The sequence below is a fragment of the Tiliqua scincoides genome, chromosome 2, assembly GCF_035046505.1.
Source record: "Tiliqua scincoides isolate rTilSci1 chromosome 2, rTilSci1.hap2, whole genome shotgun sequence".
NCBI lineage: Eukaryota > Metazoa > Chordata > Lepidosauria > Squamata > Scincidae > Tiliqua > Tiliqua scincoides.
In genome coordinates this window covers 181,912,494-181,934,303 of record NC_089822.1, presented here as the reverse complement: position 1 = coordinate 181,934,303, position 21,810 = coordinate 181,912,494, and the positions used below count along the sequence as shown (strand labels likewise).

General features: G+C 43.8%; 1 protein-coding gene across 2 annotated transcripts in view; it reads right to left on the bottom strand.

The window, feature by feature from the left end:
- Positions 1-3,461: 3,461 nt before the first annotated feature.
- Positions 3,462-21,810, bottom strand: part of PRELID2 (PRELI domain containing 2) — a 61,890-nt gene continuing 43,541 nt past the window's right edge. The window contains exons 7-8 of one of the 2 annotated variants that reach the window (XR_010793843.1): positions 19,036-19,085; positions 3,462-4,025 (exon numbers count right to left, since the gene is read on the bottom strand). The gene's annotated coding sequence lies outside the window, so the exon portion shown is untranslated. Of the gene's footprint in view, positions 4,026-19,035; positions 19,086-20,530; positions 21,781-21,810 lie in introns of those variants that run through there. The other variant, XM_066616791.1, reaches the window with a different exon arrangement.

The window sequence follows — 21,810 nt, the reverse complement described above, 5'->3', positions numbered from 1 at the left end:
AATTAGGTAATAACTGTATTACCTTGTATTTGCACTGGTGGGCACTTAGGCCCTGGCTTTCTATCCCTGAGCAGACTACTAGGAAGCTGCTTGCTCATTACAGCCTTCTTCACCCATTGGTTAAGAGGGTTGCACTCAGGGTCTTCTCATTGGTAGCACCCCATTTGTGGAATACTCTCTCCAGGGAGGTTCACCTGGTACTACCTTGGTATCTTTGCAGTGGCAGCCAGGCGAAGACTTTTATCTACTCAGGTGTTTAATGCTTTGTTTTTTGCTGTATGTCCTTACAGAGTTTTGGACATTGTATTTTATTGTTATAACTTGTAAGTGGCCCTGGAAAAATTTCTGATAAAGAGCAGTATACAAATTGTGGAGAGGGAGGGAGACCTCACAGGGAACAGGCTTAGTAAGAAAGGACAGTCCTGGCTTATTCAGTTCTATCAAACAATCTTATGAATGCATGCATGTTGAAACCTTTGACAACTTACTATTTTTGAACCCCTCTTTTGTTTATGGCAAATAAACTTCTAACTCTGGAATCTGAAAAATGAACTCAGCCCTTGTGTGTCTGATGGAGGGGGAAACATGGCCTGTGACAGTTCACTTCTTATCAAAGCCATCAGAGGGCAGCCTGGAGAGAAGTCGATTTGCTAACATAACACAGGAGAGAAGAGATTAGCTGGCTAAAGCTCAACAGAGGTCACCTGTAGAAGGTTGCACCAAAGGTGCCCTTCCTGACTTCCAGCAGCAAATGGATCATTAAAACCAGTTAGGATTAAAGGGGCACTTGGCTCACTGAGACACTTTTCTTTTCATTTCATTTGATGGCATTTGCTGGAGGACCTCTTCCTTAATTTTCAAAATGACAATGAACCAGTTTGAAAGAAGTGCTGTTTGGCAGGATTTATGAAATACTGAAACATGAATTTTTTTCCCCGTGTTTTCTTTCAGATTGACTTTATAAAGCTATCACCTTTATGAACTGGCATCTACTGATGTAATCATCCTAGGATGAACTAGATGGTCTGACTCAGGATAACTAGATCGTCTGACTCAGTATGAAGTAGCTTCCTATGAACTAAAGGTCACCTTTTTCCTGGCAGAGCTCCTGTATCTTTAACAGGGAAGTTACAGTTATCCTTAGAAAAAGTAGATGAATTTTTTTCCCAGTTCACCTGTTTTCTTGAAAGGGGTGAGGGGCTTATATTAAAGCCATAGAAGATCTGCAGGAAAGCTGCACTATAGTGCAGCTCGAGTGGTGAGGATACAAAATATACCAGAGGAGAAAGGAGAAGATACATCGCAACAGATTGTCAGATTAATATCAGATGGATTTATACACCAATGGAGGAGAAATCTAAAGAATTGGACTCAGTGAGAAGAGTGAGCACTTCTTATCTGAGAAAACACGAATTATCAAGACAAATCTATGTGAAATTCATCAGAACCTTTTACAGAGATAAATCACTGAAGGCCTCACAGGAAAAGGAATGGACAGTGGATGATAACAAAGTCAACATTTTGAGACATGTTCCATGGAGAGTAAGGAAGAAGCAAAAAATATGAAAACCTGACAAAAATTTTAAGAGAAAGGCAAATACCGTACAGATGGCTTTCTCCGGAAGGTATGTTTTTTCAGTATCAGACACAGAGATATAATATAAATTCAAAAATGAAAGCAGAAAACTTCATGAGTACAGGGATGAAAGACAAGATAAGAAAGGAAGAAAGGAGGAAGAAAAATTGAGAAGAAAAGGATTAGAAGAATTTAGACCAGAAATGGAGTCAGATGAAAAGAAATCAGATGATTTAGGAACAACAGATGAATCAGAGAGGGAAGAGCTTAGAGGAGCGAGTAAGAAGCGCTCACCAAGAAAAAGACAAAAAGAGGAAGACTAGTAAAAAGAAATGTGATATCTAATGAATGGGGCATTGTTGGGGAATAAAAAATTAGAAGTTTTTGTGGTTTCAGATGAAAAAAAGATGTTGCCATTTATGTTAAAGAAAGATTGAGATCAAATTAATATATGCATTATAAGATGGACTATTGGACTTTGAAATGCAAGAAGAAACAGTAAAACAATGCATGATAAAATTGGGCATAAAATATAGGCCATGTTATCACAATAGAATAGATCTGGAAGTAAAACAAAAATTAGAGCAATAAATTTTATTATATTAGACATTATAGATAAAATCATTGCATTATAGATTTGTCTTGAGGGACAAATTTTCTTGAGGGAAAGCAAAGGGGGATTTCAGGGTAAGGAAACGATAGCAGAATTGGGGGTAAAACTACATTTAGTATGCTAGCTGGTCATTGCGATAAAAAAAAATGCATTTTGCAACAGCTAATACAGTGCTACCTGTACATTCAAGCAGGGGGAATATTTGCTTCTTGAGATCAGGGGAAATATAAAGCTTTTGAAAGAGATTATATTTCAGATTCCTGGCAGGTAGCAATAAAAAATAAAATGGTGAAAATTTACAGCCTCTTCCCTTCAAAGATAGTATGAGAGACCTGAGATTTCCTTGATGTCCCTCCAGTCGCAGTCACTTTTTAAAGCATTTGTTGTTTACAAGGTAACAAGGAATATGCAATTTTTTTCAGTATTTCAGAGTGCTTCAAAGTGTGTCTTGATAGCCGTGTCTCCTTTTGATCAACCCCTTATAATTGGATCCTTTTAAAGAAAGTATAATTTTGTTTTCTTCCAAGATCAACTACAATTATTCCTTACAGTTTCTGAAATATAAAAGGATTTGACTGAAATGAAAGTGCCACAGTTGCTGCTGTCCACCCACATCTTCAAACTGACTTCCTAAAGACAAAAACGTACCAAAAGTTGCTCCCTGTCCTCTTTAGCCTGGGATGTGCATTAGCTTCTAGAATTAGCTTCTAATGCTAATATAGGGCATGGATGTCCACAGTGCTTAATACAGTTCAAACCAAGATCTATGCCACCAGAACATAAGATGAGCACCGCTGGGTCACACCAAAGGTTCATCCAGTGCAGCATTCTGTATCAAGCCGTGGTCTTCCAGATGCCTCTGAAAGCCCACAGAGTATGAAGGGAACAGCCGCATATTGCCCTTGTTTCCCCAGCAACTGGCATTTGGAGGCGGACTGTCTCAAAAGATGGATGTTCCACATAACTACCATGATTAATAGTCAGTGATCAACTTCTCTTCCATGAATGTGCCTAATCCCCCTTAAAAGCCATATAAGCTAGTATCCATCCCCACATCTTAAGAAGCTTTGGTTTGCAGAAGACAGAAAACTTGAAAAGACACAAGATAAAGCAAGCAATGATTGGATTTTCTTATTCAAGAATAACAATTCTTTAAATGCTTTTGAAAGTAGTCATGTGTAACTTCAGACAAAAGCCTATAGCAAACATATCTTTAGAGAGGACAGGTGACAAGAAGTGCCACCCTGCTAAACAGCTTGATTTGGAGAGTGGTTGGATCAGCCCGGAGATGAGCAGCATCCCAGTGAGGTCTTGCAGGTGTCAAGATACTTTAAATCCATGATCCCTAGATCTGGAAAAATTCCCCAACTGAAACATCCTAACAGCAGGCTGTATGGGGCAGAGACAAGGCTTCACAATTTGGTGCTCAAACCGATTAGCTCACTGAGCTTGAAAATAGGACACACAGCTTGTTCCTTATCTGTACTCCCTGGAGAGAGAAAATTCTTCAAGGCCGTTAAGGGTAGCTGGAAATCCAATAACCTCAGGCTCAGTTAGAATGCCTGATTAAGTAGGGGTCCATTAATATTAAAATGCTCCGTCTTGACTTCTTTGCTGAAATGTTTGTATCATTAGTAAAACAAAGCCAAACACACGATTTGCAAAAGACACAAATAGACGGTGCATGCTGGCGAGCTGGGAATAAAAACACACTTTAAAATGCTGGATGTCATTTGGCTTACTGCAAAGCAGCGGTGGATTCATTTGTATGCTTCAGATTGCCAGAATGAATACAAGCGCTGAGTTTGGTAAGGGCAAATTTCCAGATGTGGTGTGCTGTAAACAATAAAAAGAACGATTAAATCAGATATTCAGAAACTGTGGATGAATCACACACACACACAAACACACACACACACAGGTGACTCAGGATTTAGATAGATCTTATCAAACAATTTTTAAACCAATGAGTATCTTATGCATGATTTGCTCTTTCCCCACTCCTCTTTCCACCCTCTCCATTTGTACATCTTGGATCTATGCCTTTTGCTTACTTTTATTACAAAACATAATTTAATAAAAAAAAATCTTCAGCATGTTATACTGTTGTAACTATTTTGACATATTATCAAGACATTAAAGTAATAATCACACTTTCACACAACATGCAGCATCACATAGAACAAGTGGCTTTTTAAAAGTGCATTCCGCATCCAAGATCATTTTCAGTACATCTCTGAATCAAAGTCGGTACAGTCGATAACCATGGAACAGTATTCTAAATCATGCAACATTACTCTATTTCCATTTGCTAAGTTGCTAAAAAATAAATTCCACCAAATTCAATGGGACTGAATCTCAAGAAAGTGTGCATGGGACTGCATTTAAAGGATCCCAAATAATATAGCACATCATAGTATTGGTGCATTATCTACCATACAGACTTATTAGTTTAACAATTCCTTTGGTTTAACAGCAAAGAAAAGCTGGTAAGTGCAGTTCTGTAGTAGGGGTTAGGGACGTCTGACAGAATTAACTAGCCTGAATTAACTACAATTCTTGCTTACAACCTTGTGACATTTCAGTTTGTACTAACAAAAAGACTGTTGCTTCTGATTGTTTTTTTTCTAATGAATGAACACAGGCTCCTGTAATTTTTGGCTAGTTTTCCCAGTATTCTGTGGAGGAAGCCACAGGAGGTCTGGCTCAGTTGGTAGAGCTGCTGCCTTGCATGCCTGAAGATACGAGGCTGCCAGTTCAACAACCGGAAGTACCTGAGAACTGATGACAAGCTGATATACTGATGAGCTGACCCTCAGTGGCAGAGAGGAATTGCCGTCAAGTGGAGCGTGGGAGGCGAAGGGCCAGAGAGAGGCCAGACCGGGAAGGAATCCAGCTGGAAGGAGGAGTTCTATGAAAGGCTAGAACTAGTCAATTGTAAAAATCCCTATGGGTGTTTAGGACAGCCTGCTTATGTAAACCGCCTTCGATTAAAAGTCTGAGGAGAAATCTGATGACCAAAGAAAGGCGGTATATAAATACCTGTATAAAATAAATAAATAAGCCACAAACTGATATAAACTTTCAAAAAATTCACAGCTTTGGGACAAATTGCCTCTCTGAGCAAGCAATTTTCAGGGCGAAAATAGCAGAGGGGGAAACACACATCCCCCTCTTCATGGTTCAGCATGCCTCTACTCTGAATTGTGTCCCCTGTAGCTTTAAAGGACCACTCATTGACTTAGGGCCCAATCCTGAAGACTGCGCCAGCTCACTGCCAGCATATACTATCACAAATGTGCCATAAGGCACATTTGTGGCAGTTAGCACTGGCGCAGAGCTGGAGCAGGCTTGGTGCGGTGCCGGTCAAAGGCCAACTGGCCAACACCCAGCACTCTGTGTGAATTGCTGGGTGGTGGAGAGATGTGGGGGGGGGAATCAATCTGGGGTAGGGAGAAGGTGGGGTCTTCGATGAAGCGGATTATCTGGATCCTTTTCAATCTGGTTTCAGGCCGGGCTTTGGGACGGAAACTGCCTTGGTCGCCTTGGTGGATGACCTACGCCGGGGACTGGACAGGGGGAGTGCGTCCCTGTTGGTCCTGCTGGACCTCTCGGCGGCTTTCGATACCATCGACCATGGTATCCTTCTGGGCCGATTGGCCGAGTTGGGAGTTGGAGGCACTGCTTTGCGGTGGTTCCGCTCCTACTTGGAAGGTCGGTCCCAGATGGTGGTGCTGGGGGATGCCTGTTCGACACCCTGGCCATTGAGGTGCGGGGTGCCGCAGGGCTCAATTCTGTCCCCCATGCTATTTAATATCTACATGAAACCACTGGGAGAGGTCATCCGGGGGTTTGGAGTGGGGTGTCATCAATATGCTGATGACACCCAGCTTTATCTCTCCTTTCCTCCAGACTCCAGGGTGGCGGTTGAGGGCCTGGAGCGCTGTGTGGAAGCATTGAGGATCTGGATGGGGGCTAACAAGCTGAAATTAAATCCGGATAAGACAGAGGCTCTCCTGGTTCGGAAATCCTCGATGCAGGTGCTGGATTATCAGCTTGCTCTGAATGGGGTTGCACTCCCTCTGAAGGAGCAGGTCCGCAGCTTGGGGGTCCACCTGGACTCGCAGCTGCTCCTGGATTCCCAGGTGGCAGCTGTGGCTAGGGGGGCCTTTGCTCAGCTTCGGCTGGTGCGCCAGCTGCGTCCGTACTTGGATCGTGCAGACCTGGCCACGGTGATCCATGCTACGGTGACATCGAGGTTAGATTATTGTAACGCGCTTTATGTGGGGCTGCCCCTGAAGACGGTTCGGAAACTGCAATTAGTGCAGAATGCGGCGGCCCGTGTGGTCACTGGAGCTAGGCGGTTTGACTCTGTCAGCCCGCTTCTCCAGGGGCTACATTGGCTGCCCATTCGTTTCCGGGCCCAATTCAAGGTGCTGGTTTTGACCTTTAAAGCCCTATACTGCTCTGGGCCAGGTTATCTTAGAGATCGCCTACTCCCATACAATCCGGCTCGTCCTCTCAGGTCATCAGAGAAGGCCTTTTTACAAGTGCCGCCGCCTAAGGAGGTACGTGGGGCGGCGGCAAGAAATAGGGCCTTCTCAGTAGTGGCACCAAGGTTGTGGAACTCCCTTCCCCTTGACTTGAGAATGGCTCCCTCTCTTGAGTCCTTTCGGCGAGGCCTGAAGACCTTGTTGTTTAACCAAGCCTTCTGACGTTCTGGCCTTTTTAACATCTTTTATATATCTTTTAGTTGCTTTTTTACAGGCCCGATTCCTCTAAGAACTGCTGTTTTATGCTCTTTTATTCTGACTCTTCTGACTACTGTTTTTATGGGTTCTGCTAATGTGTTTTTTAATATGTTTTTATCTGTGAAATTATGTTTTAATTTGTTTTATATGTTGTTAGCCGCCCTGGGTCCCTTTTTGGGAGAAGGGCGGGATAAAAATAAAGTTATTATTATTATTATTATTATTATTATTATTATTATTAGCAGGAGTGGGGTGGGAGAGGTTGTGACCAGCAGAGCTCAATTCCACTAGATCCAAAGCCCTGCGTCAGGCCTCCCGGTCCAACATGAAGCTTCTTTACACTTTGCCGGCTATTTAACTGGCTCAGAGTTTATTAGCCCCATTGCAGGGCTGCTTCCCTTACTCGGGGACAAGGAACAAATGTCCCCTTCCCCCGAGGAAGCGTCAGGAGCTGCCCGAATGGCCATAGGATGCAGCGGCTGCCATTAACGGCGCTGCTGCAGCCTTGGGTACCAAGCAGCTCAGGTTTGGGCTGCCCAATCCTTCTGTGAAAAATAGCACAACAGTAACATCAACACACTTTTTTCTTATCATAAACTAAGCAAAAGTTTAGGCTAGGACCTGCCTTATAATTTAATATTCAGTTTTATTGTTTACAGGGGATGGCGACTATTTCTTATCCCTCTGATAACATCTGATTTATTAAGATTCCAAAAGGTAGTAACAACATAAGGAGTATCCCTTACACTGTTTTAATCCTGATGGTCAAATTTATTTCTTCATGCATGACTGACCATGCGCTTCAAATTCTGACAAACCGTCATCAGCTCTGACAGCTTGTTCATCATCAAAACCTTCATCAAAAGAAAAACCATAAAGATTTACTATGGCCTTGAGGACTGGGCTTGCAGGGTAGAGAGGCTGGATTCTTTATGACCTGACAATTGAGTGAGAACAGTGTCAGCTCAGTGTCTGGAATACAAAAACTTGGTTTCGTTCTTGAAAACAAACCAAGACATTAAATGACATCTCAGTCCAGATTGGCTTCAATCAGCAAGCTGCAGGTGGATATGGAAGCAAAAATAAAGAACTGAGGAAGTGTAATCCAAATTGGTGCTTGAGTTAGAAGAGGCAGGCCACTCTGCCCTCTTACCTTTTGTTCTGGCCCCCTTTGGTACCTTTCAGAAGCTAAGCACAAACTTCTTTTAGCTCATTTTTAGCCTAGATTGGCATCATGTAACTAGATTGGGTGGTCACTTACCAGGATAGGATCCTCCTATCCTTCTTTAATGTACTGCTACACATACTTACTGGGTTCAGAATACTGATGTATTGTCTTTAAAAGATTATCTCCCATTTCTCTTCTTAAGGAAGGAAAACCAAAGTATATCACAGTCTAACAGCCCAATCCTTTCCAACTTTCCAGTACCGAAGCAGCCGCAATGCGGCCCTGTCCCATCCAAATATTCCAACTCCCTTCTAATGCCCACTTTTTGGCTAATTAACACCCTCCTTTTCCAAGATCAACAGCTACAGTGTGCAAAGGAAACAAACAGAACTCCTTATCAGTTTGTGCAATTAACAAGAACTTATTGCTACAAACACTGACACTCCCTGCAAGTCCTCTTGTCCAGAGGCTTTCCCTCCCCAAAACTCCACTTAACTTAGTGGGTAGAGCTCTGAAGCCTCCAGTCCAAGTCCAGTCCAGTCTCCAAAGCACAGTCCAGTCTTCCCAGTTCAGTCTTCTGCAGCAGAGTCCCTCCTCTGTGTCCTCTCCAGCAGAGTATCTCCTCCAGCAGGGTCCTGACAGTCATCTCTTCTGTGTCCTCCACCAGAGTCCTGGCAGTCCCCTTCTCCCGTGTGTCTGTTCTGTAGGTCAGGGTCCTTCTGGACCAGGTAGTATCTCTCTCTAGGACAGGGTAGCTCTGTCTCCTTCTGAAGCTGCCTTTTATCCTTGGATATCTCATAATCCAAAATGCAGCTCACCTGTGAGCTACCTTGTTAGCCCCTTGTTAAGTCCAAATTAGGCTCAGGTGAGCCATCTCTTCCGTCCATGTCCATTTAAAGTCCCATCAAATGAAGGTCACATGAAGCTCATGTGTCCATCTAGGTCTCCATTGGCCTTGATTGATTACAGCTGTGGAGCCAGCCCTGCCCTTCCCAGAGCTGTCAAACAGTTGTCAAAACATGGAATAGCTGTCAGCACCACATCATCCACCTGATGATCTTCTGATCTTCCATTACAGACCCTGAGGTAAGGAAATATACATTCCCTTCCCTTGAGGAGGGCTTCATGACTACCCCCTCAACGCAGAATGCAGTGCAAGCTCTGTTGGCACAGCTGCAACAGTGCTGGAAAGCTGCATAGAATTGGGCCCTAAGACATGAAATATCTATTCCCATGTATTGATTTATTTTATTATGTAAACCACTTTGTGAACTCCTCCTGTTGAAAAGCAGCATACAAATATTCTTAATATTACTATCTACATAATAAATAAAACACTAAAGAACACAAAAATCACAAGGATCAACACAGCGGCCACATAAATACGTGAGTTCAGCCAGTATTAAAAGCTCTTTGAAATAGCTGGGTTTCAGTTTGTTACCTGAAAGGTGTAGATACAGACTTATATAAGGATTTAAATATAAAAGCAATGGAAGCAGTGCTAAATGCTAGCAGTGTTGTGGGGGGGGGGGCAACATGCCTGTGGGAATGGCACCACCACACCTACCATGGTGCTGCCTCTGCCTGCCCTCTACAGCTGTTCTGGGGGCAGACAAAGCTCCGTGTCCACAGATGCTCCACAGAAAACCTGAAGTACAGTGCAACAGTGCTCCCAAGGCCTCAGTGCGCTCAGGAATGTTGTGCAAGGCTTCATTATGGCTTAGTATGTATCCTTGGGGTGTATGGCAGTGTATTGCTGGGGGGGGGGCTGCATGTTGCGGTCCTGTGCCCTAGAGCGGCACAGGGGTCAGGTCTGCAACTGCCTGCTAGACTCATTAGCTCCTTTCAGGCCTAATGGCACTAGGAACCAATGAGTATGGTCAGTGCCTGGACAGGAGACCACCTGAAAATTGCCTCGGGTTCCACAGCAGAGTAGGTACAGTAATAGTATTAAATACTGTTATATCAAACCCTTCAGGAGACAGGCAAGAGTTTTCAACATCCGGTTTGGAAACAAAAATTTTAGATTGCTTGAAAGCAAATGTTATTTCAGCTGAGGAATAAAAGCACAGAAGAGAGCCATTTTAACAGGCCCTCCTTGTTTCGTAAGAGATCAACACATATGGGTACACATTTTGATTTTTTGATAGTTGTTTCCCCACTGTCATTTTCAGTTATTTATGGGTTTTCCCAATTTTTAGACGAGATTTTTAATTTTGTGAGCAAGTGCGTTTATTGAAAAAGAAAACCACACGCTGCTGCAAATGCCTGGAAACATTCTAGAATAGCTAAACAAACTACAATGGCAGCGATCTACGACCTCTCGTATTCCAAATGGCCTGCAAAAAATGAATGGAAAAATGGCACACACTTTTCAGTGGCATCCCTAGGATTCGCGTCACCCGGTGCGAGAGGCCTGCGCATCACCCCATGCAGTGGGCGGGGCAACGCCCCAGGTGGTGGACATGGTGATGTACCATCGCCCCACCCCCACTGGTTTTTTGGCTGTGCCTTTTGTTAGAACACAGATATTTCAATGTGGTTTGTTTCATTGCATTCTGCATGAAATTACGCATTGATTGATATATAACATGATAGTATTATTCCTCCAAACTCTGCTTTTAGTGATTTTGAAAACTTGTAGAGTCTCTCTCTCTCTCTCTCTCTTTCTCTCTCTCTCTCTCTCACACACCCGCGTCTACTTACTAACACCTTATTGCAGCAGTTCTCAAACTTTTAGCACTGGGACCCACTTTTTAGAATGACAATCTGTTCAGGACCCATTGGAAGTGATGTCATGGCCAGAAGTGACATCATCAAACAAATTAAATTAATTTTAAATAATTAAATTAAAATAAAAGAAATAATTAAATAAGGGGGAGCCAGTCCTGTTTTCCACCAAGTGAATCTACTCTGAAGTAAGTCCCATAGTGGTCAATGCGGCTTACTCTCAGGAAAGTGTGGGTAGGATTGCAGCCTGTGAGCCCAATCCTATGCATGTCTACTCTGAAGTAAGTCCCATACTGGTCAGTGGAGCTTACTCTGTAGCCTGCCTGCAATAACCGCCCCCCCTCCCCAAAAGAATCAGTGAGATTTCCAGTCCTCCCCAGTGCCCAGTGTAAAGTTCTTCTATTTCAGGCGCATCAAGATAAAGACCCTCCTGGCTTTGTAAGTGCAAAATAGAAAACTTTCTCCTTAGCAGTTCAAGCCTCTTTTTTGTCCTTTTTAGTGGGGGGGGGGGGAGGCTGCCTTCCAGAGCATTTGTTGCACTCCAGCTCCATCGGATCGGGACCATTCTGGTGTCCTCACATTCCCTTTTGCCTGGCCTGACCACCAGACAAGGCACGACTGCCTACCCGCGAGTAAACACCACCATGAGGCTACTTGCTTTCTATAGACGCAGCTGGGAGGGAGACAGGGACCTCCTTCTCCATTTTGTGTTTTTGGGGCTGCATTCATTGGATTGGGACCATTCTGATGTCTTTGGATTCCTCTCAGCCTGCCCTTTCCAACGGACTATGGCAAGTACACCTACTCGCGAGTAAACGCGCAATACGGCTCATTTTCACTTTCCATGCATTTTTTCTTTCCGGTTTTTTGGCCATAACATTTGAAGGAAAGGAGCGATTTCAATTCCGTTTTCTGCATTGCACTCCACTGGACATTCCGCATCCAACGGTGAATGGCACGATGGGGCAGCCCCAAAAGCTGCGAAGTTAGCGCATCCTCCCCCAGGGTGCGTCACCTGGTGCAGCCCACGCCCCATGCACCTCCCTAGCGATGCCACTGACACTTTTCCTAATCTAGGTTTTGAACCCAGCTACTAACAGATGTCATCTGCGTGCCCTCTGCAATTTTCCTATGCCAGCCGACACACGTCCCTAAGCTGCTCATTTTGTAACATTAGGACCTGTGCTTAGTTCAGTGCATCCCAAGGAACCTCTCCCCCATTCTCTGTGCTTTTAACTGTAAAAATTTTACAGGAGGAAGGCTTTATGGCATTCACTCAAAACAATATTGTGACAAATGTAAGCTCTCATTCCACCAGCTCTTTTGTAAGTAACTTTGCCTCAGGAGTTCATCCATCAGATCTTCTGTTTTCTGTTGAACTCACTTTGTAGTATCCTCAGAGGCTCCTGCCCTTTTTTTTCAGGAAAATTTCTTTGATTTCTATGCCATTTGCTCAAATGCAAAAAAAAAAAAAAAAAAAAAAAGGTACACTTGAAACAGGAAAGCAATTTAGGTTGCTCACTGAAGGACGAAGAATCATGCCGTTTGCAGTAGCAGGCAATTGATTTGGACCAATAAATGAGAGATGCTTGCACTCATATGGATCTTAAACTTAATTTACCGCGATGTTTTGCTTGTTAAAAGGTCACCCATGCAAACCCATGTAAGGCAGAAAATATTGAATCAAAGATATTTTCTAAAAATGGTTCCCACCTTATATTCAATGTAATCCTATTTATTTCCCTGGGATTTCTCCTCTGTACTTTTCAACATTGGCCAATATCATTTTTTTCCACCACTGAGATCTTGTTCAAGCAAAAATTCCATCTTATTCCTGAATTGGGCTCTGCACTGCAAGCATAAACTGAAGCTTGGAGCTTCAGCATTCACAACAAGACCCCAAGTTTAGGATGACTATGGTTAAATAGTCATACGTTCCATGAAGCCAAGGATTCCACTGGGTAGCTATTATTTTTAAATTAATTTTTTAAATTGTATTTTGCTCATAGACATCATCAGGAGTGTCAGAAGTTATCATGTGAGAATATTTAATGGCCCAATTGACTTCTTTTTTTTAAACTATCCAAATGCCTCATAACACAACTGTCAATATTCAGAGCCACGCACCTCTGTCACCAGCAATTCAAGTAAGGCCACTGACAGCAACTTGTAATTGACCAGCAATGATACCACTTCCAATTGCTATAAATAATCCAGACTGATCACTGAAGGCTTGGTAGGATTCCCAGAAGATGACCACAGTCTCTGGGTTGAATCCAGAATTACAGGAACTCATGCGATTGGGGTTTACTACCCCTCTTTCCCATAGCTGCCCCTGCATTGCCCAAATAGCCTCTCCCAGAAGGTGGTGGGGTCGGGCAAATTACCAAAATTAGTAGATGTTGACCTTGAGCAGAAGTTCTGTGCACACATAAGGTACCTTTGCCTGATTTTCTTCATTCCCACCTGCTTCCCACCCCCTCCCCAAGCCCATCTCATCCCATCCCCTGGTGAGAGATATTTTTAGAGGGGTACAGTGGACTGGTGTGAGGGAAGAGGAGGGAGAAGTACCATTGCACAAGTACCATTGCACTTTCACTCACAATCTGCTATATGAAAAAGTAATTCTGGTTGCAGTCCTATATACACTCTATTAATAGGACAGAACTTAATGTGGCATATTTCTAAGTAGACTTGTATAGAATTATGCTATCGGTCTTATTGGTAATTGCCTGTTTTGTCAAAATATTTCAAGTGGCTTGCCATTGTCTTCAGTCAGTTCCCACCATATTCCTCTCGCCCTACCCCCATACTTCCCATCCTCCAGGAGGCATAGCCTTCTTTCTTTCAAACCTGGCAGCAAAACTTGCTTTCCCAGCAATATGCATGCACGAAGTGCTCTGTATTTTATATGGTGGGCAGGATCTGTTCATTCTTTCTTTGGGCTCTGTTACATGACAGGTTGTCACACCCTTCCGTAATGGTACCAACTAACATAATTGCATGCTACAGTGTCTATATCTACAGTTAACACTGATAGTACTTTTAGATCACTGTCAAAAGGATCCCTACAATGCTTTTGAAACACCTCTGCATGAGAAGCTATTACTTCCTCAAGGAAATGTTTCTTGGGGTGGGGTGTGGAAAAATCCTAGCATTAAAAAAAAAAAATTCAAACATATTATGCATGCCCTCCCCCCACCAGAAACTTATTAAACCTTCTGTCAGCAGCCTGCCCAGACTGCAAAGCTAGAGGGCTCTCAAGCACCTGGCAGCCATAGATCTGTTACACCTTAACAGTACGTTTTATACAATGCATAGAGGAAATGAATGCTGTATACTGTATACTTTGTATGGCAGCACCATCTCATGTTTTGTGTCTCCCCTCATTTTAAGAGTAGCCCTAGTGGAATCCCACAGTGTGGCATGGGTGATTCTCCACCATTACAATTTCAATAATTACAGCTAGGAATGAAAACAAAATGGGGATAAATATAGCTAATACCTTGCTAGTACAGTACTGCAGAACTGACAGTAGGTTGAAATGAACTGCCTTTCTCATTCATACATATCTAGAAATCAGTTGGTAAATCTAATACAATATCTTAAATACCTGTTACATTTTTACATTGATGGTCCATCCTCATTGGCAATCTTTCCAATGTGGCTCACACTCGCTCCATGTTTTTTGGTCTAGTGTAATTGTTGTCCAAGGCAGCAGTCCCTGTTGTTTAAATGACCTGAAAAAGGTATCTGCCCAGCGAGTAGCTGGTCGGCCGGGGGTTCTTTTGACGTGGTATGGGATCCAGTGCGTGATTCTGGTGCTCCATCGGTTGTCTGTTTGGTGGATGACGTGTCCTCCCCGTCTGTGCTTTGCAGAAGCTGTGTACTTGAGCAGGTCGTGGATCTTGGATTCTTGCCAGAGGTCTTGACTTTTGAGACCATGTTGCCATTGCTTTCAGCGGTTTGTCCCAAGGAGGCATCTTTCAAGTGTCCAGTGGGTGGCTTGCATGGTAGTAACTATGGTCTTGTTATCAGCCCATGTTTCTGTGGCATAGCAAAAAGCCAGAAGTGCTATGGAGTCAAACAGGTGGGCTCTCAGCTGCGGATCCTGGATCTGGCTGGTAACTTCTCGGATTGATCCCCATGGTGGCCCACACAGCTTTCCTTCGTCTCCCGATCTCAATTGTTAGGTCAATGGCTATGTTCACTTCATGTCCCAAGTAGATGTAGCTGTCAACTTTATCCAGGGTGGCACCACAGAGTTGCACGTTGCCGTTGTCGCACCATTGGTTGGTAATCGTCTGAGTTTTCTTCATATTCATCTCCAAGCCGATAGCTTTGCCTACTTTATTCAGCTCGTTCAGCAGCTCGTTAATCTCCGTTGTATTGTTGCTGATAAGCATGATGTCATTTGCGAACCACAGGTTTGAGAGCTTCTTTCCATTGATTAGCAGACCCTTATGGTCCCAGTCAAGTTGGCTCATGGCATACTGAAGGGTTGAGGTGAAGAACTTCGGGGAGATGGTGTCATCCTGTCGGACTCCTTTTTCAATGGGGATGTGCAGCTTGCGGTCAGACAATTGGATGGTTGTTGATGTCCCAATTGCATTGTTCTAGGATGTTAATGTGCAACAGGTTCACTCCGGCCTGTTAGAACGCCAAAATTGTGAATTGTCTCGGTGCATTATTTTCCAAGCGCATTATGAAACGTAAAGGCTGCTGGTTCTCAGTGTGGCTGGTGATAGTTGGGTGATATTACTGTGGTGTGATTGGGAAGTGGTGTTGCCGAGCAGTGATTTTGTGTATTATTTTGCTATTGTTTTCATTTTATGATTTATTTGCATGCTATATCTCCATCATCCCAACTAGACTCCCTGCTTCCAATTCAACCAAAATTTCAGAGTTCTCCATGCCCTCCCATCACTAGCTACCTATGCATGTGCTGTCTATAAACATTCCCCTGGTAAGGAGTAATGCTCACACAGGGGTACCTATTCATCTGAAAACTAAAACATTCTAGGTCTTCAGAAATAAATTCCACTTAAGAGAGCACAACCCTTTGAGCTACGCTGATTTCAAGCACACTTACTAGGAATTCCATGAGAATTATTTTTAAGTAAGCGTGTTTACGGTCAGTGTTAATTATGCAACCAATCATTTAAATGCTTAAAATGTGTTAGGGAACTGGAATTTGAAATCTTAGCTCATTTGTATGTCTAATTATCTTTTCTCCGCAAACTATTTTTAAATATGCTTTCCTGGGAACCCTTTTAGAAAGCAGGCTAATCCTTTTTTACTACCAAACCAACCCCTTGAGAATTTGAGAAAGGCTATCAGGCCCACAGATGTTTGTTGTTTTTTTTCTGGTGCATATTAAACAGAGTAATTTTACACACAGTATTACAAGATCAAGTGAAAAACAAATGGGCCAAAATTTGAGTGGGTAAAATTCTTTACCCAGTAATGTATTAATTCATAATCCTGACAGGCTGGAATAACCTTGTGAGCAGTTTATTCTTCCTTAACCCTCCTGATATTTATGCCATTTGCCTATAAGTTCTAATTCTGAAAACCACTGCTGCGGGGAGAAGGGTTACAAATTTTAGCAGAGCAATACAGCATATAGACCATCTGAAGGGCTAACACTATGAATGATCAAAACTGTTGTACTGAAAAGGATGTGAACAAAAATCACTTAACATTGTTTCATTAGAACACTCTGTGCATGTGTTCAAAAATCAGTCATTACAATGTGAAGCAAATTCCAGATAATGAAAGTATACCTGTTTATGTAAAAATTCTGCAACTTGAGGATTACAAATTAGTTTTTCAGCATACAGTCTGTTTCATATCTATGCAAAAGAAGTCTGTACTTCTTTCTAGTTCACATTTTCAAAGGCACAGATGTCATAAGCACTTAAGCATGACCAGATTAATGAGCATAGTTGCATTTAGACATTTCAAATGCTCCAAGTGTTCAGGCACTTTTACATTTCCACATTGCTGTGTTCCATAAAGCTGTGGACCATCCAGGCATTTAGCAGCCAGCAGCCAATACTGTAATCTGCAAAGAGACATGTAACTGACAAGCCACCCCAACAACCTTGCCTGTGGTTAACTGGAACCATTCGTGATATGGTATTGGCTTTGCTGCTGCAGTACACTAAAATTAAACATTTATTGGTGGTGCAGCACATCTTAGGGCAGGCTCTACACATTACATTGATCACCCCCATTGCGAGGACCACTTTCATGCCACTCCATACCACCAGTCTAGGAACCAACAGGATGAAACTGATCCATACCATTACAGCCACTATGTGAAGTAACTGCCACAGAGAGGACATTTAAAGGAAACTATTATGTGTACATGGGTCCTTTGGGAAGCTGCTTCCTGATTTGTTTACATACCTGCAATAGTATTTCTACATCCCTTTTCAAAACGCTGAAATTAAACACATTTGGTCCCTGTTGTGTATATGTAACATTGGACAGAAATAGTTTATCACCAGTGAAAAAAAGTGGCTCTGTGAATTAGCTGGTAAGTAATTACACTTCTCCAAACTCGGAGGTACACAATGGAAAATAAAAATGAAAACTTTCCAGCTTTCCTGAATGAAAACAGCATATGTAAAACAGATAGTATCTATATAACGAGGAAGAATTTCATGTACCAGAAGCCATAGCAGGACAACCAACTAAGCAGCATGGTTTGTTTTTGCAACAAAGTATATCATGGAACAATAAAAATCTCTGTTGCTTTCTTGCATGAGGCTGATCACAATATAGCTGCAAAGGCGCTTGGAGAGAACATTCCTCTCCTGCCATACAGCCACAATGATACAGCATGCACTGCATGCAAAGGTGATAGGAGGGGGGGTTGACCAGGCAGCCTGGGAGAGGTAAGCAAAAATATTTTTACTTACCCCTCTGTAGGCTGCCTGGCCATCAAAGAGGCTCCTTGGACCTATGCCACCTATTTTGCTGCCATAAGTTCAAAAAGAGGCAGGGGGCCTGTTGGGAAAACTAGGATAGCACCCTGGCACAGAATGCCACCACCTGGATTCACCTCTCTTGCTCCCTGCCTCAATTCTCCTAAATCACCCCGTCCACCACCTTACCTGCTCCACCATCATGTCTGGGAGCCACCCCCACACCCCACACCCCACACTCCACACCCCCACACCCCCACACCCCCACACACACACCCCCACACCCCCACACCCACCCACACACCCACCCCCACCCACCCACCCACCCACACACCCACCCACCCACACACCCACACACACACCCACCCACACACACACACACACACACACACACACACACCACGGCCTCCAGCAGTTTGTGGTGGCAGTGCTGAAGGGCACATCAGCTGTGCACTTTTATGACACCACTACAGTACTTAGGCTGCAATCCTAACCACACTTTCCTGAGAGTAAGCCCTATTGAACAAAACAGGACTTACTTCCGAGTAGACCTGGTTAGGATTGTGTCCTTATAGCAGTGGTTCTCAAACTCTCTGGGAGAGTTTGAGAGCCACTAAGTTCTTGCATGGGGGGAGGGCAGGGAAAGGCAGCGGCGTGATCCTGGGGATCGTGCCACTCACGGGGGCTGCAGGGGCTTGGGTACTCGTACCCAAGCCCCTGCAGCCTCCCGGGGGTGCGGGGAGCCTGGCGCGACCTGCAGCAGGGCTCCCGGCAGCAGTGAAAGTAGATGCGGAGTGATCATGCCCCGCCTCCGCTAAAGCTCCGCATCTACTTTCACTGCTGCGGGGAGCCCTGCTGCAGGACGTGCCAGGCTCCCCGCACCCCTAAGAGGCTGCAGGGGCTTGGGTACGTGTACCCAAGCCCCTGCAGCCCCCATGAGTGGCGCAATCCTGGGGATTGCGCCGCTGCCTCCTCCCCGTCTCCCCTTAAGGGGGCAGGGGGCAGGGCCCGCAGGCTGGGGCGTCGCGACGCCCCAGTTTGAAAAGTCCTGCCTTATAGTGATAGACCAGGAGTTCCGCTGCCATTAATTGCCCAAAGATTGGACCATGAATTCTCCTCCTTCCACATGGCCTACTGAATTCTATCCCTCAAACTGGGTCTGAACTGCAAACTCCTGCTCTCTTCTTTCTGTAAAAGTTCCCGAAGCTTTAGAGTCATTACCCAAGACATCTGGAGATTGGGACTTGACAGATTCAAATTACCATAGGTCTGACTCCTGTCACATTACCAGAGATGTTTCCATTGCTGGAACCTGTAAGAAAATATTATATGACCACACACAGAACATCAATAGCAGTCATTACAATTAATGAATAGGCATATGCAACTTTTCATACAAAATCAATGTTTATTCAGATTTAACAAGAACATTTATTAGCAACTTCCTTTGAGGCCTCAATTGAAAGTGGCTACTGCCCTGCTCCTAGAAGAAAATAAAGCCTGATCTTTCTAGAGCCCAGTGGGATCTTTCAGTGCTGCCAGTGTTTTCTGGTGCACTGTCAGTACAGCACAGATACCTCTGCATTGCTTTCATTTCCCCAGTTTACGTGCACACCTTCTACCTTGCCTCCTGCGCTTTATGTTTATTACAAGATGCTCCATTTTTGCAGGCCTACAAAAGGAAGCAAAGAGAAGGAGGAAGACGCCTCTATTAAAAAAAATAAAAATTCCACAGTTTTGGAAATACAAGTCTCTCTTATGGTCTTCCTGCCTTCAACGTGTTTAGCAAGAGGAAGCAGGTGCCCAGGGAGGAGAGTAGCCAGGAAGGCAGTTGGCACACTTTTCAGTCCCATTAGCCAGCTGTCAAAGAGCTGTTCAAATGACTGGTTAGGCTGGATTATTGCTGAAGGAAATAAATTAAAAATGACCTGACCTAACTTGCTGTGCCTGGTAAATCTAAATTTAATCCTGGCTGCTCCAGCAATCTCAGTCATAAAGCTAGGTGACAAGGTTGAAAAGGGCGTGATTTTATTACTTATGTCAAAACAAAATCATCCTCCCTACTACTCCTGAACATACTTTATTTAACCAAGACTTAAATGTTTCGAACCTAATAATACCGAGAGTTTGCCTAAGCATCTCCCAACAAAGCATGTCATGTTTACAATGTCTATCCAATGCAGAGCAGTGGCCAGCTCTGTACATATATTCACTGCCCTCCCAGCATTTCTGCTAACATGGCCAAAATATACTCCAACACAAGGGACATGCTTACATACATGCAGGCAGTTGAGTAATTTAATATTAGATGTAGGATTGTAGCCACCAGAATCCAGGGGGTAAAAGTTGTTATGAACTGTCTAAGAGTGCAATCCTAACAGGGTGTAAGGCACGTTTGCATCTGTTCAGGAGGAAGCCAGGCCGGCACTCCCAGAAGCACCGGCCTACAGAGGCTGACAGATGCTTCTGCACCAGCTTCCTCCAGCGCCTTGCATTGGCTCGGATGAGCCACCGCAAGGACAAAAGGTAAGCATGGGGGAGGCGGGGAGGAGAGAGGCATTCCTGGGTGGGGGGAGTGAGGGCAGTAGGTGGCCCCAGGGGCAGGTGGGCAGGGAGAGCGAGGAGGGGCTGGGATCCAGCAGTTATGCCGGATCCTAACCCCTGTTCCTGGGGAGAACGGAGTGGCTTCAAGCCACTCTGCTTTCCTCGGACTTGCGCCACCTCCAGAGGTGGCGCAAGTCCGAGGAGACCCATTGGGGCAGAAACCCTTGCCTCTGGCTAAGCGATTTATGACCCCTATCCTGTGCTGGACACAGCAGAAGCCTTCTGGCTTGCCTGTTCCAGTGCACAATAGAATTGCATCCTAAGAATCTGGTCTTGGTTTGGTTTCATTTCAAATGGTAACAAAAAAGAATCTCAGCAGTCAAGACAGTTGTAAATTTCTCAGTTATTCTGATGGGAATTTATACAGGGCATACTTTCAACCTGCTTATTATCCTTATCACCACTGAAACACTACACAAGGTAACTATCTAAAAAAATGTTGCAATTGGAGCTCAGTGTCCATTATAAGATAGATCACGTGAAGATCCATAGAATCACATTTTCAAGTTTTTACAGACTTGGAATGCTAGCGAAGTCTTGCAATGCTTCACATTTTAGAGTGATATATATCAGCAAACTTGGAAGGCAAGAATAGTATCTATGGCATTTTCACAGTTTTTGAATACAATTTTTTAAAGTTAAAATACTTAAGACAACTTGAATTTGTGTTTTTCATAAATGGAAGTCTCATGTGATACAAATTCACAGTCCCTATTAATAAAGCATCTTTTTTTCCATTGTTGTCAAGTAAGAGTTCCATCTTGGGCAACTGAAGATTGAGAGGGTTTCTCTTCCATTTTGATGATTTTTTTGTTCTTAATGTTCAGCCTTTGGAAATAGGGACACAAGAACACACTGATGCATTTTTTAAGATTATCTTTTGCTTCTCCATGATCACACTAGAGCAGGGGGCTCTGTGCCATGTCCCATGAGCAGAATCTGTCCCATGGCTAAATCTGTCCCCCAGATGAGAGGAAGGCTCTGTTCTTCCAAGGCCACCAGTCTCCCCCAAACTGCATGCCAGCCAGCTGCTTCCAAGGTCAGTTGCCCCAGCATGGGGCAGTTTTGGGCAGATGCGGATGGCCCACCTGCAGTTTGGGTGAGACTGGCGATACGGTAAGGAAGCTCCTCGGCAGAAAGGAGAATTCCATTCATACTAGGGAAGCCTTCTCTGGAACGCAGCAGTCTCCAGTTTGGAGACCGCTGTACTAGAGCACAGATTTAGCATCATTCCATTTATACTACTAAAATTAGTTTGTAGACCATTGACTTCTTTCTTCTCATCATTCCGTTTTCATTAAAAATGATAATCCATAAAATATCAGAAACTTCTCCAAGAAGCAGGGATGATAATAAAGACACACTGCTGTGGTTAAACTTTAGGCATGTGAGGACCTCTGCTCCTGAAAGACACAAACAAGCATCTCACAGAA